At 42.7% G+C, this 16586-nt stretch overlaps 2 long non-coding RNA genes across 5 annotated transcripts in view; one reads left to right on the top strand and one right to left on the bottom strand.

Annotated features, from left to right (window-relative positions):
* Positions 1-16586, bottom strand: part of LOC125334060 — a 40060-nt gene that overhangs the window by 6585 nt on the left and 16889 nt on the right. For 2 of the 4 annotated variants that reach the window (XR_007207059.1, XR_007207060.1), the window contains exons 3-6: positions 15618-15668; positions 10992-14736; positions 9436-9800; positions 4335-4428 (exon numbers count right to left, since the gene is read on the bottom strand). This is a non-coding gene — a long non-coding RNA (uncharacterized LOC125334060). The remainder of the gene's footprint in view (positions 1-4334; positions 4429-9435; positions 9801-10991; positions 14737-15617; positions 15669-16586) is intronic. The other 2 variants (XR_007207061.1, XR_007207062.1) reach the window with 2 other exon arrangements.
* Positions 1-16586, top strand: part of LOC125334059 — a 148347-nt gene that overhangs the window by 129340 nt on the left and 2421 nt on the right. The window contains exons 11-14 of the long non-coding RNA XR_007207058.1: positions 754-803; positions 1344-1448; positions 15392-15510; positions 16333-16404. This is a non-coding gene — a long non-coding RNA (uncharacterized LOC125334059). The remainder of the gene's footprint in view (positions 1-753; positions 804-1343; positions 1449-15391; positions 15511-16332; positions 16405-16586) is intronic.

The following is a 16586-nucleotide window of genomic DNA, read 5'->3' as shown; positions in this document are numbered from 1 at the left end:
GAGGTGCTGCAATGGGCTTGAGGCTCCCCCCCAGCACAGACACACAGATTCCAGCTACCAGGTGATACCTGCCCTCTGCCTCCCTGCATGGTGCTTCCTGCTAATTTCTCACACCTCATGTGGCTGCAGATTGTTTTCTGCTTCCCATAATTTTTGGCAGGGTTTGGGGTTTTTTTCTTTTATATTATAATTTTTTTATAAACTCCTCCTGTGTTTTTGGTCCCTCATCACTGGTTTCTGGGCACACTGCTTGGCCACCCTTTTATTGAGGCTGCACAATCTCCCTGCCGTTGACCATTTGTCCATTTTGGAGCAGGGAATCTCCATTCTCCATATAGATTACACAAAGTGCATCCTTGGATGAAATAGTGCTTGTATTAAATAACACCCATTCCTATTTTCTCAGTTATACAATAAACAGTCAAAGTGATCTTTTTATGAATTAAAGTAAGACACCTTCACTAGTGCTCTGAATTCAGAAGCATAATTTCATTAAAAATGAAAAAACTGAGTAATAATTAATAATTGTTTTAATTCAGTCTGGGCTTATGAGCTAATATCTCTCACAGAGTTGTCTAATACAATTATAAACATAATTTCATGCTTAATGAAATATAAATGATGCAATTGAATGGTGCACTCCAAAGATATCTCCCTATCAATCAACTGTCCTCCCAACACTTTCATCTTTCCCGTGTGCTTCAGGTAGTGATTTGATTTGAAATGTGGCTCTTGTTTTGATTTGATTTGCAGACAGCAAGCAGCAGATATTCCATCCTGTCCCTGAGGACGTCAGTCTGATGGTAAGGTGTCATCACAATTTAAACTGGGTGTCTTACTGCTGGTATGGGGCCGTTTTATCTCCTGAGATGGGGATTCAGAGCCCTGCCTCTCGAGTGAGCCCAGCACAGCCTGTCCTCACCCCTGCAGCAGCAAAGCCCCACATTGACTGCAACAAGCAAACACATCCACGAATGCCTCTGCCTTCATGGCAGCCTGTTTGCCACCACACCAGCAGGGACAGGACGATTTGCTGCTGATAACATCAGAAGTTGACTGTGGGCCACCACATTTGATTTTCTGGGTGACCTGGGATCTGCTCATAGCCACACATATGAATGTACACTTCTTGCTATTTTTTTTTTAATTATCATCTTTATCACTGATATCACTACTCCCTTTTTGAATTATAGCAGTAATTTCTCTCCCACTTCGGCCAGCTGGCTCACAATGCCCAGTGGTGTGATTGTGGAAAACCTTGTGTACAGTTGCATGACTTGCAGCTACAGATAGGTAAAAGTTTGTAACACTTGCTCACTAATTTCTTGTGTTTGCATTCCAAGAGCCACAGTGATGCCCATCCTCACCATGTGCCTACAGAGTGGGAGGAAGAAATAAAATTAATCCCTCTGGATCAGAGCTGTAACGATCCTGACAGAAGGACAGGGGTGAGAGCAAAATCCACCAAACAATAATTCTTGCTGAGGTTTGGGTCTGTGCAGTAAATATATGTTTTATCTTGCTGGGGCTTGGATATAATTGAATGGAAGTTTGTTGGAAAATTAGCCCAGACATGCTGAAAGCTTCACACAACTCGAAACCAGGCAGCTTTGCTTGGTTCAGGTTTAATTATGAATGGTTCACTCAGCCCTGGTAATGACTCACATTCACTAACTAGCCTATACATGAGATGTGACAAAAGTGTAGCTTAGATACACAAAGCATAATTATTTAATGATGAAGTAAAGTTGATTAGGAAGCCTTTAAGCTATTACACTCTTAGTAGGGTATTTTGCAGTCACTGAATAAATGAACATAATTTAATTCTTAAAAGCTGTATAGCTCCTGCTGCTTTTGGAAATTATATGTAGCTAACACGATAGGTTTTTCCCATTATAGAACTCTATATGCTACAGCAAACAGCATACAGAATGCAATGCAATGCCACTAAGAATAAGGAAAACTGTTCTTAGTGACTATCCAGGCTAAAAACGATAGAACTCCCATATCCACTAACAATCGTGAACCTGACAAATCAAGCTTGTAAGCCTGTGGTGTGATCTGAAAACCTAACAAGCTTCCAAGAAGAATCTCTGTTTTAAAAATACATTCTTTCTTCCTGAATTCTTTTTCTTTTTTTTTTTTTCCTCATGATATGTGCAAGACTAAACAGCCTGAGAACGGCTGTGCCATTGAAGGGACATATTTATATTTTATGTAGCTGTGTTCCAATTATGAAATTGATCCATGGATAAAAAACCCTTTAGGGTGGCTATTAATGAGATTGTCTGCTCTGAGTGCATCCAGTAATGAGATTAGCTATGCATTTATCCTGAGCAGAGATAAACCAAAGGCAAGTTTGTGCCAAGATAAGACAGTTTTGAATGGCAATTAAACATGGGACATAATGTGTGTGCAGATGTCTGTGGGAGGCTGCAGGATGGGAAGTTGGTTTTCATCTGCAGAAGTGTAAGAAGTGCTCCTGAGTGTAACAGGTAGGGAGAAATAGGCTTTTCACAGGAGTGAGATTAAACTCAATCTCAAAAATCAAAATATTTGAATGTGGAATTGACAAACCAGTACTATAAAATGTGCACCCTGGCGTTTTTTGGCTTTTTCTCCACTTATGAAAGGCTTCTAAACACCCTTGACAATTGCTGGCTGCTCAGTGAGACAAGACTCGATCAACACTCCTGGAGTTCAGAACACAGCACCTTAACAGCACCCAGGCACAGCCTTGCACCTTGCCTAATGCAGGCAAATCCAAGAGTGATGCTCTGAGACAAATGATCTCAAGCATTTCCTACAGGATTTGCAGCAGAAATGCCCCTGCCATAGTCGTGGCATCGTGGGACACAAAACCTTGCACCAGGAATTAATCAGGGACAGTTTGGGTAGTCTGGAGGAGCAGCCAGAGCAGCCCAGGACTGTCAAATACCCATTTTTAATGAGCTAAATTACTTAAGAAATTTGGATGTTTGACACTTCAGCTAGGTGTATTCAAAAGGAATAAACAGATTTCTGCTGTCTATTCACAGACCTCGAAGGAATGGCTGTAAGTTTTTAAAATATCCACTAAATGACTATTCTATTAAGTGGTGACTGCACAGAGTATATGCAGGAAATGTGTGTGACTGGGGAGTTCTTGAATGTAGCTGTGTACCACAATGAACCTTCTGTTAAAAAGTGCAAAAAACATATGTAGGTGTTATTATATTTAGCATTTTTTTCCCCGAGTAATTTATTCACAGGTAATTACTTGTTTAACTTATTTAAAGCGGCACAGAATCGAGTTCTTATCTGCTGCAGAAAGCTGTTGGATTCCCACCTCTCTCAGGTAAAACACCTGGATCCTTCCACACCCCATCTCACTTGACAGAAGAACACGGTCAAGCAAAGCCACCCTACAATGTTTCACTCAAAAATAATTCATAGACCTGCCTTTTTCTTAAAAACCGTATTAAAAAGCACTAGAGGAATTCAGTAATTTAGCAAGAAATACTGGATTTAGCAGCTTCTCCTGTTAGACTGTCTGTTCCCTGCCAGGACAGCAGACTCTTCCAAAGCCTGTCCTTTGTGTCACATATGGTCACACACTGCTGAGCACTGACGTTCATTCTCCTCACAGATACTTTGAATCATCAACTTTGTTTTGCCTCTTGGGTTCCCTCCTTCAGAATTCTAAAAAATCAGCTCTCTTCTAAATTAGCATCAAAGATTTGCTGGTTGGGTACAAGATCTCTCAGCTCTTTTTGAAAACTATGCTAATTTTGCTTTTCTATGTCCTTCCTTCACTGCCCCCTCCTGTAATCAGGATCCCGAAGTGTGCTTTCTGATGAGGATTAAGCCATGACCCATGCATGATTGCAGGAAATAAGCCTTTAAAGTGTGCCTAAGTGCTCTGCTTGTTTGAAGCTACTGATCCTTAAAATAGATGTCTGTAAAAATGTGTAATTTCAAATGTTTCTGCAGATATTGCTCCAGTGTGTGTGACAAGGAGACACATCAAGCCAAGTTATATCAGTTATGCTCCATTATATCATGAACTGAGACAAAGGAATCAAAATACACAGTAATACTTCAAATGAAAATTCAACTCTCGTACAGATTCTTTCCCTAGTTACCACTTGCGAAGCATCAAAATATTCCTCTTGATTTTGGGGGTTTATTTTAGCTATTCACCAAAAATCTTTTCTGTGTAAAAGGTATTTCATGTATTATGAGAAAGGATGAACAATTATTCCTTGTCAATATTCTCAATATCTTTCACGATTTGAAGTCCAGAGGGTCTGATGTTCATTCTTGTATGGATTATTTCTTCCTTCCAGACCCACCTTATTTTCTTGCTCTCCATCCTTTCTTGTTCCTGTCTCATCTTTTCCAGAGAAGATGATCACGAGTGGGGTTTGTGAGCTGGTCCACCACAGACTGATAAAATTGTAACAAGAAATGCCATTATTTTCTTCTCTGGCATTTTCCACGTTATTCCCATCACTGTTCCCCTGGTTGATCACCTCTCATCTTTGAATGGCTTTTGCAGGAACCATACACAAGGACTCAGAGATCTTTCTTCTAAATAAGTTTTTATAACAAAGCTGTGTGAACTAAGAAATCAACCAAATCAGAAGAGGCAGGTGGGGCAGAGTCCTTTCTTTGTCTCCCGTGGCTCAGTGCACAAAGCACTTCTGGGAAGCATCAGAAATCTGGGAGAATAGAGCAAGACCAGGACTTCTCCAGGAAACCCCAGTTGTTGGTTTTTGTGACCTTTCTGATCAGAGATAACGTGAAAAGTAGAAGAATAGATTTTTTTCTTTCTTTCTTTTTCTTTCTTTCTTTTTCAGGGGCCTTTTGTCCCTTTGGGGATATCAGATATCGAGAGCCATCATTGGAAGCTCAGTGTAACAAGATGCCCTAGAAATCCTAAGGTACTCTCTGGCATTTTTAAATCCTCAAAACTCACTAAGCTTAGTGGCAAAGCTCTTTAAAGTATTGAGTATATTGATAGAAGTAGAATACTCTTGCTCCCTCCTCATCAGTCTCTCAAGGCTCTTAGTACACAATTTTGGCCTATTTAATGTTACTTTAATCTTAACCAAGTCAAGATAAGGTCAGATATTTCACCTTCACTGAAGTTCTCAGCCCTCTTATGCCTGTGTGCATAGAAACCTGTGAGAAAAACATTTCCATCACTTCCACAGCGATGATCAAAGAAAAATCACAAATGCAATGGACTTCAAAGAAAAGGGCAATGGCCCAAACCTAGCTCTGAGGCAGTGTACACGAAATCAGCGAGATCTGAACTCAATTGCCTAAAAACAGCTTCCAGTTTGCAGCACTGGCTATTTAAGGGAGCACAGGCTCGAGGTCTTTGGGTACCTGCTGCTCTCTGGGGTGGCAGAGACACATCTGCAGAGCTGCTCCTGCAGCTGCACTCACCTCTGGACAGGGAAGCTTCAGCAGGAGGGAATTTTAAGTCTTTGGCTTCTCATGTGTGCAAATTGAGAGTCAATGGGAGAAACAAAAATCAAACAAAAAAAAACAGTCCAAAGAAGAGAAACAGAAAAGGAGATGCCATTCTCTGCAGCACCTGTCCCTGGGGATTATTCTGAGCCTGTAAAATCCCCTCCTCACCTTCACCAAGAACATTTATATTCCCACCAATGCTACAGGGGGAGGGAATATGGACACTAACTGCTCTACAGGGCACTGGGAAGGCAGTCCATGCCTTCCCTCCCTTCCTCAGGCTCTGCCAAGTTCAGAACTAGCAACCGCACCACAGATGGGAGAGGAATGGGGCTCTGCTGCAGCCTGGCTTGTATTTGACATTGTCTACCAAGGGGGAATGGTCCTAGCCTTGGAAAGCTGCAGCTACATTCTGCTGTGGGCCCAGGCGACGCCCTCCAGCAGCAGTTCCAAAGCTTTAAGCTATTTATTTGCCAGGGTATGCTATTTAAATCCACCTTACTAATGTGCATCGCTGCTGCCAAAGGCAATTTTCTGCAGGAGCTTGGGGAAGAGGGGAGATGGGAGAAAAGGATGTATTCCCCCCCCCACCCCCCCCCTGCCCCGAGCCAGCAATGGAAAGCTGGGAGGTGAAAACTCAAGGGTTTCATTTAACAGAGTTAAAGCCTCCATTTCTGCCCACTGTGGTGCCTGCACAATCATAGAGAAATATATCTTGGTTAAATTTTTGATGAGCTTTCGGCTGCTCTAAATAATTAACCAGGACCTCTCTCATTTGAACACGGGTGCAACTTTTCATGTTTCAAGCGTTTCCCACCTTAATCACAAGGGAATCGCTCGAGTTATTCAGGTCACTCGATATATTTATTTATTTTCAACATCACCAGTCAAAACAAATTTTGAGCCTTTATGCAGGGAAGGGAGAAAGCAGTTTCCTTTTGGTCTCACTCCAGGTAAATCCCCAGGAGAAGTATGTGTCTTGTTTCCTGTAGCTGAAAAATAGAGATTGATAGGTTAATCAGTTCCAATACAACTTACAGGGCAAGAGTGTGCACTCAAATCCTAAGTTTTGACATTCCCCAAGTCCAGGATGTTTCAAAGATGTTAGTGCAGGATATCACAGTGCAGTTTTTGAAAGACAGATGCATTAATAAGGATACTTCTGTATCCCCTCATGGAAAGCAGAGGAGACTGATCCTGCTGTTGACAGGCTGCTTGTATGACAGTCTAACTACTGAAGTCAGTCCTGCTCCACCACCATGTAACAGCATGGAAAATGAGGGCTTAAAAACACTCCTTCTGTCCCATCATCAAGTGTCACAAGGAGCTGGGCTGTTGTTTTATGCAGAAATCAGACTATCTTGTGAGTATATGAAGTGGCATTAGGTGTATTAAATATTGGATTCAGTCCCTTAATGAGGGACTTTGATCTTCTATCATAAGACTCAGATGTGAAAATTTGACTCTAAAAGCAGATTAGTAAAAAAGCTCCTTCCTAACCATTCCATTCTAGTGGTGCTCAGTAAGTCACAGACTGAGCCTTGAATTCACAGAAAAAACCTGCAATATGAAATTAGCTGTGTTCACTCTGCAAGTGCAGTTATCTGCAAAGGGGGAGGAAGGGGCATGGAGGTGAGCTGGTGAAAATTTGGCTTCAAGTCATTTTTCAGCATACCTGCCTGTGAGCTTCAATATCCCATCCCAAAAACAGGACCCACATCAGCCTGTCTCAAAGACATCACAGGAAAACAAACATATCTAAAATTGCAGAGGGCTTCAAAATACCATAGACAAAGGAGCAGGCTGCACTGTCAGCTGAATTTCTAACAAATGTCTACCCAGGGCTTTCAAACTTGTCAATAAATTCAGGATTAATGATCTCAGCTTGTGCCATTTTGTAACTCGTTACTTTAGGCACAAAGCTGGTGAGCTTGTTTAGTCCTACATGACTTTCTTTTCTTCCTGTGGATGGTCACTGCAAAAATCCAAGCCAGTTATTTCCCAGGAGCTGGTTACTGTTGTTTAGCTTTTACCATAACTGAATTTCTGTATATTCTGCTTTCACTAATTTGTCCCCTTTTGCAGTGAAAACTGTCATAACTGCTCGATTTAAAATGCAGACTGCCTGAGAAGGAGCCTCCTGAGAAGTGACAGGTTTGGAGAAGTACTTCGTGTGCAGGAGAGCATTTTAAATTGAAAGCTCTCAATTCCTGCAATGATATTGGCAGAGCTATATGCTATTAAAACTGGAGTCTTAAAGGATTTTCCTCAAGAAACGTTCTTTGGTGCTGGTCCTGTCTTCAAACAGGTTCTGCAATTTGTAGACATAGGTCAAAATTCACTTGTTTTTCCTTTGATGGTATTGTTGTCAATGCTTATATTTGGCCATAGGTGCCAAAAGTATCAACCAAGATGAAGATCAAAAGCATTAGAACTGGGTAAAGTGCTGTGGTTTCACTGTCTCAAGAGTTTCTTTGCTCCAGCTAAGCATCCAGACATTAAAAGCTAACTCAGAAGCATCATCTTACAGCAGAGACAGTGTAAGATTTTCTTCTTTTATGAGAGCATTGCACAAACCAACCGTGCTTGTGAGCCACTCCCGTGGCACGTGAGGCAGAGAGGGGTGCTTAGTGCAAAGTGAGCCAAGGAGCTGCTTTTCTTCTCCAGCAATTACTGCTGACCCCAACTGTGGCCAGCTCAGTCAGGTGGCCACACGTCCACCACCCTCCCAGCACTAAGGACATGAATTTGGCCTCGGGCCTACACACTTGCTTTTCATCTTCGTGTCATCTTTGTGTGACCCCAGCAGGTCACAAAGGGCATCTGAGACTCCTCCAAGGTTTCCATCTCCCTCATCGAGATGCACTAAATATGTTTGGAAAGCTGGCCTTTAACCTGCCTTTGCAGCAGCTCTTGCTCCTCTTTGCCTCTTTTCTATCGAGTGCAGTGTAAATGCAATCCCTCCCTCCACAGCAGCCCCCCGAGCTCTGTGCTCATGGCAGGGTAGGACCCTATTAAGAAGGATCATTTAGGAGCTCCTTTACTCTGAATAAGAAAAGCAAAGTCCCCCATTATCTCAGCATCTATTTGGCAGTGCTGGCTTAGTGGTTGAGCTCCATAATCTTAAGGGTCTTTTACTAAAAGATTCCATGATCTTATTCAGTCTTTTTCCAGATTAATTTTTATATATCTACATATGTTAGGTCATCTACTATTTCTGTGGGCTAATGCATTGTCATATGTTCTATTTCAGTAACACTGAGTGTGATTTATTAAAATGACACACCACACTCCAGTCTTCAATGCAGGGCTAATTTGTTCCTACTTTTTATACAGTTCCTCACATAATTTCCAACATTCAAGAGAATAAGTATTTATTTTAATCACCGTGCACTGCATATCTAATTTTTTTTCTTAGGTGAAATTTCCTTTTAATGGAGGATGGGTCATGAGAGAGCAATTATATAAGTTATGTGCACATTGCAGAATAATTTAAAATCAGCTTTAGGTCAATCTTTTTTAATTATCTATTTTATCAACGGTTTTTGACTAGCAATTAAAATAATTGTGTTTGCCTAATACCTGGAAGTGTAATTGCTTTTAGGTGGCCTTTATTCTGATCTCAGTATCACTGCATACTGCGCATGTTTGCATCTGTCTGTGTGGTGACAGATTTGTGGTGACAGCTGGTATAACTTATTTATAAAATGACAAATTATTTTAGGATTTCTTGAAGTTCACAGACTGTAAATATGGAGAAACACCTGCTTGCTGCAGAAAGCTGAAGAAGATCTGCTAAGTCAAAGGGAAACTGTGTGAATTGGTGAAGAGCGCTTCACTAATGTGACAAAATCCCGTGGGCCATCCTTATGCTGGTCCAGGTTGCAGGCAGGGCTTCATGGACGTAAATTTTAGCTACAAAGTCCCTGTTGCTGAAGTCAGATGTGACCAGGAGGGTTCCCAAAGCCTCACCTGGAGCCCACAGGGAGAAACAGCCTCCTCCTGGTGTTCAGAGCAGGAGCCAAGTGGAAGTGCTTTGAGTGGCATCTGGCAAAGTCCCTTCACAGAGCCCAGATGGAGCCAAGCAGTGCCCAAAACACACATATCCTTCTGTGTCCTGCAATGAAAAATCCTCTCTGTGCTTCATTTTGGGCTTTCTCAAGCAAAGACTGCAGCAAGTGGCCCAGGGCTGTTTCCACTCCAGCCCTAAGCGTGCCAAGGCTGTCATGGTCACTGCAGTAGGAGTCTCCCTCTGAAGCCCCCTCGTTAACAGAGAAGGATGAGTTCATCAGCAGGAGGCTTCACTGGTGTGGAGTCTGGGATGTCCAGCTGATGGGCTATAGAAAGAATAGAGAGAGCCTCTGGTAGCAATTAGCCCCTGGTAGAAATTCCCAGCAGAAGGAGCAGGAGTAAACAGGTGAATTGCCTCACAGGAGCCCTAAGCAGGCAGAGCAGTACTGCAGGCACAGATCGAATTGCACAATCAGGCACTGAGCACACAGAGCCTGCTGTGCATCCCTGCAGCACCAGCCATGGTCAGTGGCTGTGTCCTGGGAGAACAGACAATGAAAATAACCCACTACACCCCAGCTGATGGGGGTTCTGCCTTTAAAAATAAGTTATCACATGTGCCTGAATGAAGCCTACCTAGACACAGCCTTCTAACAGACAGATAAACCACTATGCACCTCTCTCAGAAGGCTATTCTCACAGTCACTTTCATACATAATAAAGATACTTATCAGCATCACTTAAAAAAGATGATATTGGTTTAAATTTAGCATCCTGAAATCCCACTCATAGAAACATCCATTTATCAGCTACTTAATGGCCTCTTGCTTGAAGGGCAGCTTCTTTTCTAATCTGATGGATGGTTTCATATTGTCCAGGTGAGTTCTTAGTTTCATTCAGCAGCCCTGGGTAAGTTAGGATTTTTGGCCCATAATATTCTGAATATTATTCGGCCACCAGTGAACATCAATGCCTAAGCTCTGTGCCAGCTCTGATTACTGTTGTGCACTGGTCAGCCTGTTGGGTACAGCCTGCAGGATACATGGCCAATGACCACTTTGGTGTCAGGCCAAGTGTGGCCTGGACAGGAATATTTAAAGTTTCAATGCTCATAATAAAGCAATATAGCAGCATATCAATTACAACGAAATTAGTTTCAGAATTGCTGCTGGATGCAAATATACATAGCATTGACATTTATTTTCCTACCAAGAAAGACTTAATTTTGTTTTTGAGAGTGACTAAGGATATTGGCATAGCACTTTGTGTTTTTCAAATTGTCTCTATTTGAAAAATGAACTATCCCTCAAGGAAAATTAAATGAACCTTTTTCTTTGTTCTTTCAATCCTTCTGCTGGAAGCCCAGTGCTGTAACTGCGTGTAAGCCAGAGATAGACAGGTTGCTCCTTTGAGCATTGATTTCCCAAGAAGCACATAGACAAAAAAAAAACCTCTAGCAGGAATAAAACTAAACAATTCAGACTACCCTCATTGTCAGAAGAAATGCAGGAACTTACTGTGCACATGAGGGGATAGGACTTGGTCAGACCACGTGGGGATGCACAGGAGGTTGCACAATTTCAGGAATAAAAAGAGAGAAGGGGATAAGTGAACTGGCTCAAAGGTAGTGGCAGGGAGACACAAACCCCAGAGATCACCCCCACACCTGGTATTACCCCTCAGAAAATTTCTGTCTCCATTTAGGGCCTTTCATCCTGCTTGCAGCATCAATTTCACTGAACAGAGCAGTGTTTCTGAGTAGCTTGCTCCTGTCAGACTTTGAAAATACTGTGGAGTGTTTCTCCATCAACAGAAAACCTTCCTCCTGGCTTTATCTGTCTCAACAATAAGAGTGCACAGCACACAGGGTGTGTGCAGCTTCCCCCAGCCCAGACCCAGAAGTGTTGGGGTGGACTCACCCTCACACCCTTGTGCTCAGCCCTAGAACAGAAAGGCTGCTGCCATCCCTAAGGTGAGTCTCTGCAGAGACTCACCTTATCCTCTGCTTCCATGTGGTTTTACATTCCACCCCTTCAGTCACGTTTTCTACCCGCAAGCACATTTTCTGCTTGTTCACTTTGGCATCCTCTTTGTCTGAGTGTGAACACACAGGTCTATGCACACTCCTGTGCTCTTCCTGTGCATTTTTACACGTGGCTGTATGTTTGTATTTCACTTGTGATTGTTTCCTTCCTGCTGCACTGAAAAGCTGTAAACATTCCAATTTCTTCTGGCACATAGAAGCAGCTATGATTACAACTGTGCTAGTCCGGTGATAACAGCTGACACATCCATTTCTGATCACAGCTTCTGTGGGCAGCCTGCCTCTCACTCTCTATTTGGTAAGGAAAAATAAGGGTTCTTCACAAAAGATAAAACTGTGTCAGCTTGCACTCACCTTGGGAGATGCTGAGCTCTGAGGCAGGTGAGCTTAATGCTAGGATTGAAGTCACACAGTGTTAAGCTGAAAGTTGCAAACACATTTTTAGGTACATTAGGATCAGGTAGTTACAAGACTCTTAAAATAAACTCCAGAAGTTCTGCTTATATAGTAAAATGATATAGTTAAGCTGAAAATAGATTGGAGTGACATAAAAACATATGTACTTATGTGGAAAAGACTTTTTCTGTAATCACCCTCTGTCTTCATATAAACAGATGCTCACAGCATTTAATCCTGAAATGGTACAAATCTGAAGAGCACCAAAAACCTCAGATTTCTTCAGCTGTATCAATATTACAGCTACCTCTATGTTATCATATCAAAAGCGGTACCAGGATTAGAGACAGGTCATCTGTGATCTGTATATGAATGCATTGAAGTATACATGAATCTAAAAAAAAAAAAAAAAAAGCAGCTTCATTTAAAAAAAAAAAAAAAAAAGGCAGCTAAAAGATTACCAGAACTCAGAAAGTGATATTGAAAATTGACACCTGAACTGGCTGGGAGGGTGTACTGTGACACTGAAACTCCGGTTCTAAAAGATTGGATGGATAGATTAAAAGGGGATAACACAGATGATGGAGATTTCAAAACCAACAATTTCTCTGACATTGAAAAGGATTTCCCCTTGCACAGGCAGCTGCACTGCCAGGACTGCAAAAGGGAAGCTGTTCCCTGCCTACTTTACATTTCAACAGTGCTTAATTTAGCTTAACTTCGTCCACTGGGCCTGAAACTGTCTCAAGCACTTGAGAGGTTCTGCAAGATCAAACATAGATTTTCATATCTATTTGCTCTAGAGTTTATTGTGTATTATCAGGAAAATTTGTGATTGGAATCAGGCTTTACTGGCTGAGAATACTCACAGTTTGTCAAGAGCCCTGCATTTACTGCCCAGCATGACATCAAAATGCAGGACATTGACGTCTTCTCCCTCAGCAGTGAACTCACACTTCAGCTGCAGGGGTTGAGGGTCTGAGGTCAGGACAAAACAGAGATCATTACAGAGACACCCCAGGTAGCTCACTCAGACCTGTTCTGACAGGAGGGCCGAGGTGGCAGTAGGTCTGTCTCACCCCCAGGTCTTTATCTCTGCAAGTACATACAGAGACAAGAGCAACCTCTGTCCCTGTGGGCAGAGATGTGGGTCCAGGAGCCATCAAGGAATGGACCAGCCAGAACCAGCAAATGAACAGAGCCAGCACAGTGCCATGAGCTGGTTTTGACCACAGAGTTCCCCTGTGGCTTTCAGAACCCCTTACCCACAAGTTCCCAGTGGAGCCCGTTTCCAGCACTGTTTGCTGCCGTCGGTCTCCTGGGTTTTTCTCCAGCAGACACATCGCAGGCCTGTCCTTCCTGCAGGACCTCAAGTCACGCCAAAAGCCATGCTGTGCACCTGTGGCATGCCCCAAACCTCCTGCAGGAGTAACAGCCCAGCCCAGACAGAGCCACTGTGATGTTTTGAGTCCACACAGCACAGAGTGCTCTGCGTTTCTGTGCCAAGCCCAGCCACTAACTGAGCTCGGAACAGCTCCAGGGGCCCTGCAGACCAAACACAATTCCAGTGAACTGTTAGAGCTCCTTCTTGGAAAGGACCACTAGGACTGCAGAGCAGGGTGAGATGCCATTTGTACAAACTGTGTCGCCAACAGCGCAGAGGGACTTGCAGTCTGTGGTGAAAGCAGCGTGTGGGCAGCACACGGAGATCAGCTCTTCTGAAATCCTTCCAGACCTGCTGGTTCCTGTGCAAGTGTTTAAAAGTAGCTGGGTACGTGGACAAGTCCCACTGCGTGACTTTTTGGCAAACTGAGTTGGTTTGAATGGAATGGAGCTTAGTAATCAGTCCTGCTCTACCACTGTGCTGTTCAGAACCATGGGCTCCATCTCCACAGAGCTACGACAAAGAGCTACCACCCTGCTCTGGGACTCAACATTCAAACACAAATAACTCATATAAGATGATTTTTCTTTCTTAGCTGTATCAGAATGCACTGGCACTGCTTAATCTTTTGCTGATTGACTTTAATGTTTGGCTTTTAAAACAAGGGCATGCTCAAGTTCTTAAATTCCAGGAGCACGAGCAGCGAGCGAAGTGCTTGCAAAGCAGCTTTGCTGACTGCACCTGCTGGGGTTCGCTGCCATGCATCACTCCTGGGGAGTGTGTGCAGCAGCAAAAACACCCAAGTGCTGGGGAAAATTCTGTCTGCATCGCCACAGCTTTTCAGATTTTTGTAATTTTATTTTTATGAATATGAAAACACGTTTATAGTATGTTTACAAACATGTGTGAATAATTTTCACGTGCTGCCTTTGAAGAGTGATGAGGGAGTTTAACATGGAAGGGCTGAACAACACCTGGCGGTTTCATACAAGATGCTGAAGGTGATGTTTCTTGCATAATAGATCACCTGTAAGAAACTGAATGAGGCCCTGAGATAGTTTTGAGATTTTAAATGAAACAAGGTTAAAACCATGCGATGTTAGCTTTGTCATGTTAAATGTGTTTTCTGTCTCTGCATACACTTATAATTCTTCTTCTCGTTTTCACAAACACAACTTGGAACAGACATGCTCTAGGACCACAGTAGAAACAATATAAATAATACAAATAAAATCCTCTATACAGAAAAATAAAGACAAGATTAGTTTATACTTCCATCTAAAACTTACCTGGCTGTCCTTTAATCATGTTACAGGACACAAAGAGCCATAAAAGTTGCCACCTTTCTGAACTTGGGAGAAATGCAGAATGGGTGCATATCTTTGTGAAGGACAAAAGGATCTGGGTTCAGGTGATGGTTCCCATCTCTGCCACAGAGCTGCAATATAATGAACAGTTCAAAGGTGTCAGAATCTGTAGTGAGATTAAAGGCCAGGAGCAGCACATACAACTTGTAAAAAAGAGAAAAAACAGACAAAGCTGCTTCCTATCACCTGTTGGATCTGGCTGCTTTACAGCCCTGGTTTTTTGTACAATTTTAACTCACAAGAGCAATTTAATAATTTATTCTGGACCGGATATCCTATAAACAGCCTCTCTGACTATTTCAGAAGGAGCAGATTTCCCAGCACTGGAGGGCTGGATACCCTTCAGACTGGGCACCCACCATTGCAGAGGCTGGTATTTAAAAACTCAGACACCAAGAATTTTCAGTCTTGATCAGCACCCAACAGACTCCTTTGTTTGAATCTTTCATTCCACCATTAGGCACGAAAGTCTGTTCAAATAACGTGGGTTTGGACATTTCACCTTTTGCCTGTTTTAAATTATCTTTATAAATCACCCAAAGAGTTACTGCCTTAGAATAACCTGACTTACACCAGCCTGGATGCAGCACCTACTCCTCTGCAGGTACCACTTGCACAGCTTTGTTCTGTGCTACTCAATTAGCAATTTGTCAAATACCCCTCCCTAATAATATATTAGATATCAACACGAAAAACTCAAACTATCTCTCTTCTCTGCGTTCTCAGTGTCTGAAGCTGTGCTGATTTATTCCAGAGGAGGCAATGCTCCTTGGAGGGCAAGAGCATGGATACAGGGTGTGGCATGGCTGGATGACCCCAGCCTGCAGAGGCATAGTGGCATTAAGGTATATTTCGTTGATTTTTCCCCCCTAGGACATTCTCTTTGCTGGGCAAGGCTAGTGAATGACAGCCTTATGTAGACACAAATTTAATTGCTGATTTAGATACTTACAGTCCAGGCACGGATTCTTCTTTCATGTTGTTTAGTCCAAATAAAGCAAATCTAAAGGAAGAAGGAAAGGCAGGAATATTCAGTTGCAATGGGAAGCAGAGTTCACTGCCCTGAGATTATTGCCCCAGGCACGGCTGGAACAGATTCACTCCAGCAGTGTCCTGCGACACTGAGTGTCTCCTGCACCCTCAGGTCACCACCTTTTCATCCTGCCACCCAAAATGCCCTGTCAGACACCACTTAGCAAAAGGCCACGAGTGATCCACGGCCCCCAGCACCAAGAGGGGTCGGGAGAGGGTGGTGACGCTTGGGCACAATGTTCTGTGTGGCTGTGGCTGGTGCCATGCGGGCTCCAGGGCTCAGAGCTGCCCCTGAGTCTTTGGCTGAGTTCAGAGCTCAGCAGGGAGTGGTGGCTCCAGCTTCTCCCACCCACAGCACTCCAAGTGCCACAGCCCATCACTGCTGTCAGCTGCCAGGCACAATTCAATCGCTTTTGCAGAAGCTAATCTCTTCACAGCAGCGTTTATACACAAATTAATGAAAGATCAGAATATAAAGATGTTCATTTTTGATTAGTTGCCCATTTACAGGAAATTCAGTTAAAACTGTTTAGTTTTATCCTCACTAGACAAAATAAGCTCGACAGGATATTTTAGCCTCTGGATTACGTAGATAACGCACAGAAATGTCATTTACATTCTCATTCTTTTCACAGAGCAACAAACCCATGCTTGCAAGCAAATTAAAATTCAGAACTTAATTGGATTTTTATATTCTCTTTAAACAGGTAATATTGTTTTTCTTCTTTTTATTATTGTATCTGAGCATTGGGTTTCATTTTGAGAGTGTGCCACTGAAGGTGAGAGGCCCTCTGTGCTAAATGGTTCATTTAACACCATTAAAATCTACGTTTCTCCAACACATTTGAGGATTTAGATTGTTGAATGCCAGCATTTCAGTACTGTTAAA

This window comes from Corvus hawaiiensis, chromosome 16 (genome assembly GCF_020740725.1).
Source record: "Corvus hawaiiensis isolate bCorHaw1 chromosome 16, bCorHaw1.pri.cur, whole genome shotgun sequence".
Classification (NCBI taxonomy): domain Eukaryota; kingdom Metazoa; phylum Chordata; class Aves; order Passeriformes; family Corvidae; genus Corvus; species Corvus hawaiiensis.
The sequence above is the reverse complement of the archived record's forward strand: the minus strand, read 5'-3'. Positions and strand labels throughout refer to the sequence as shown.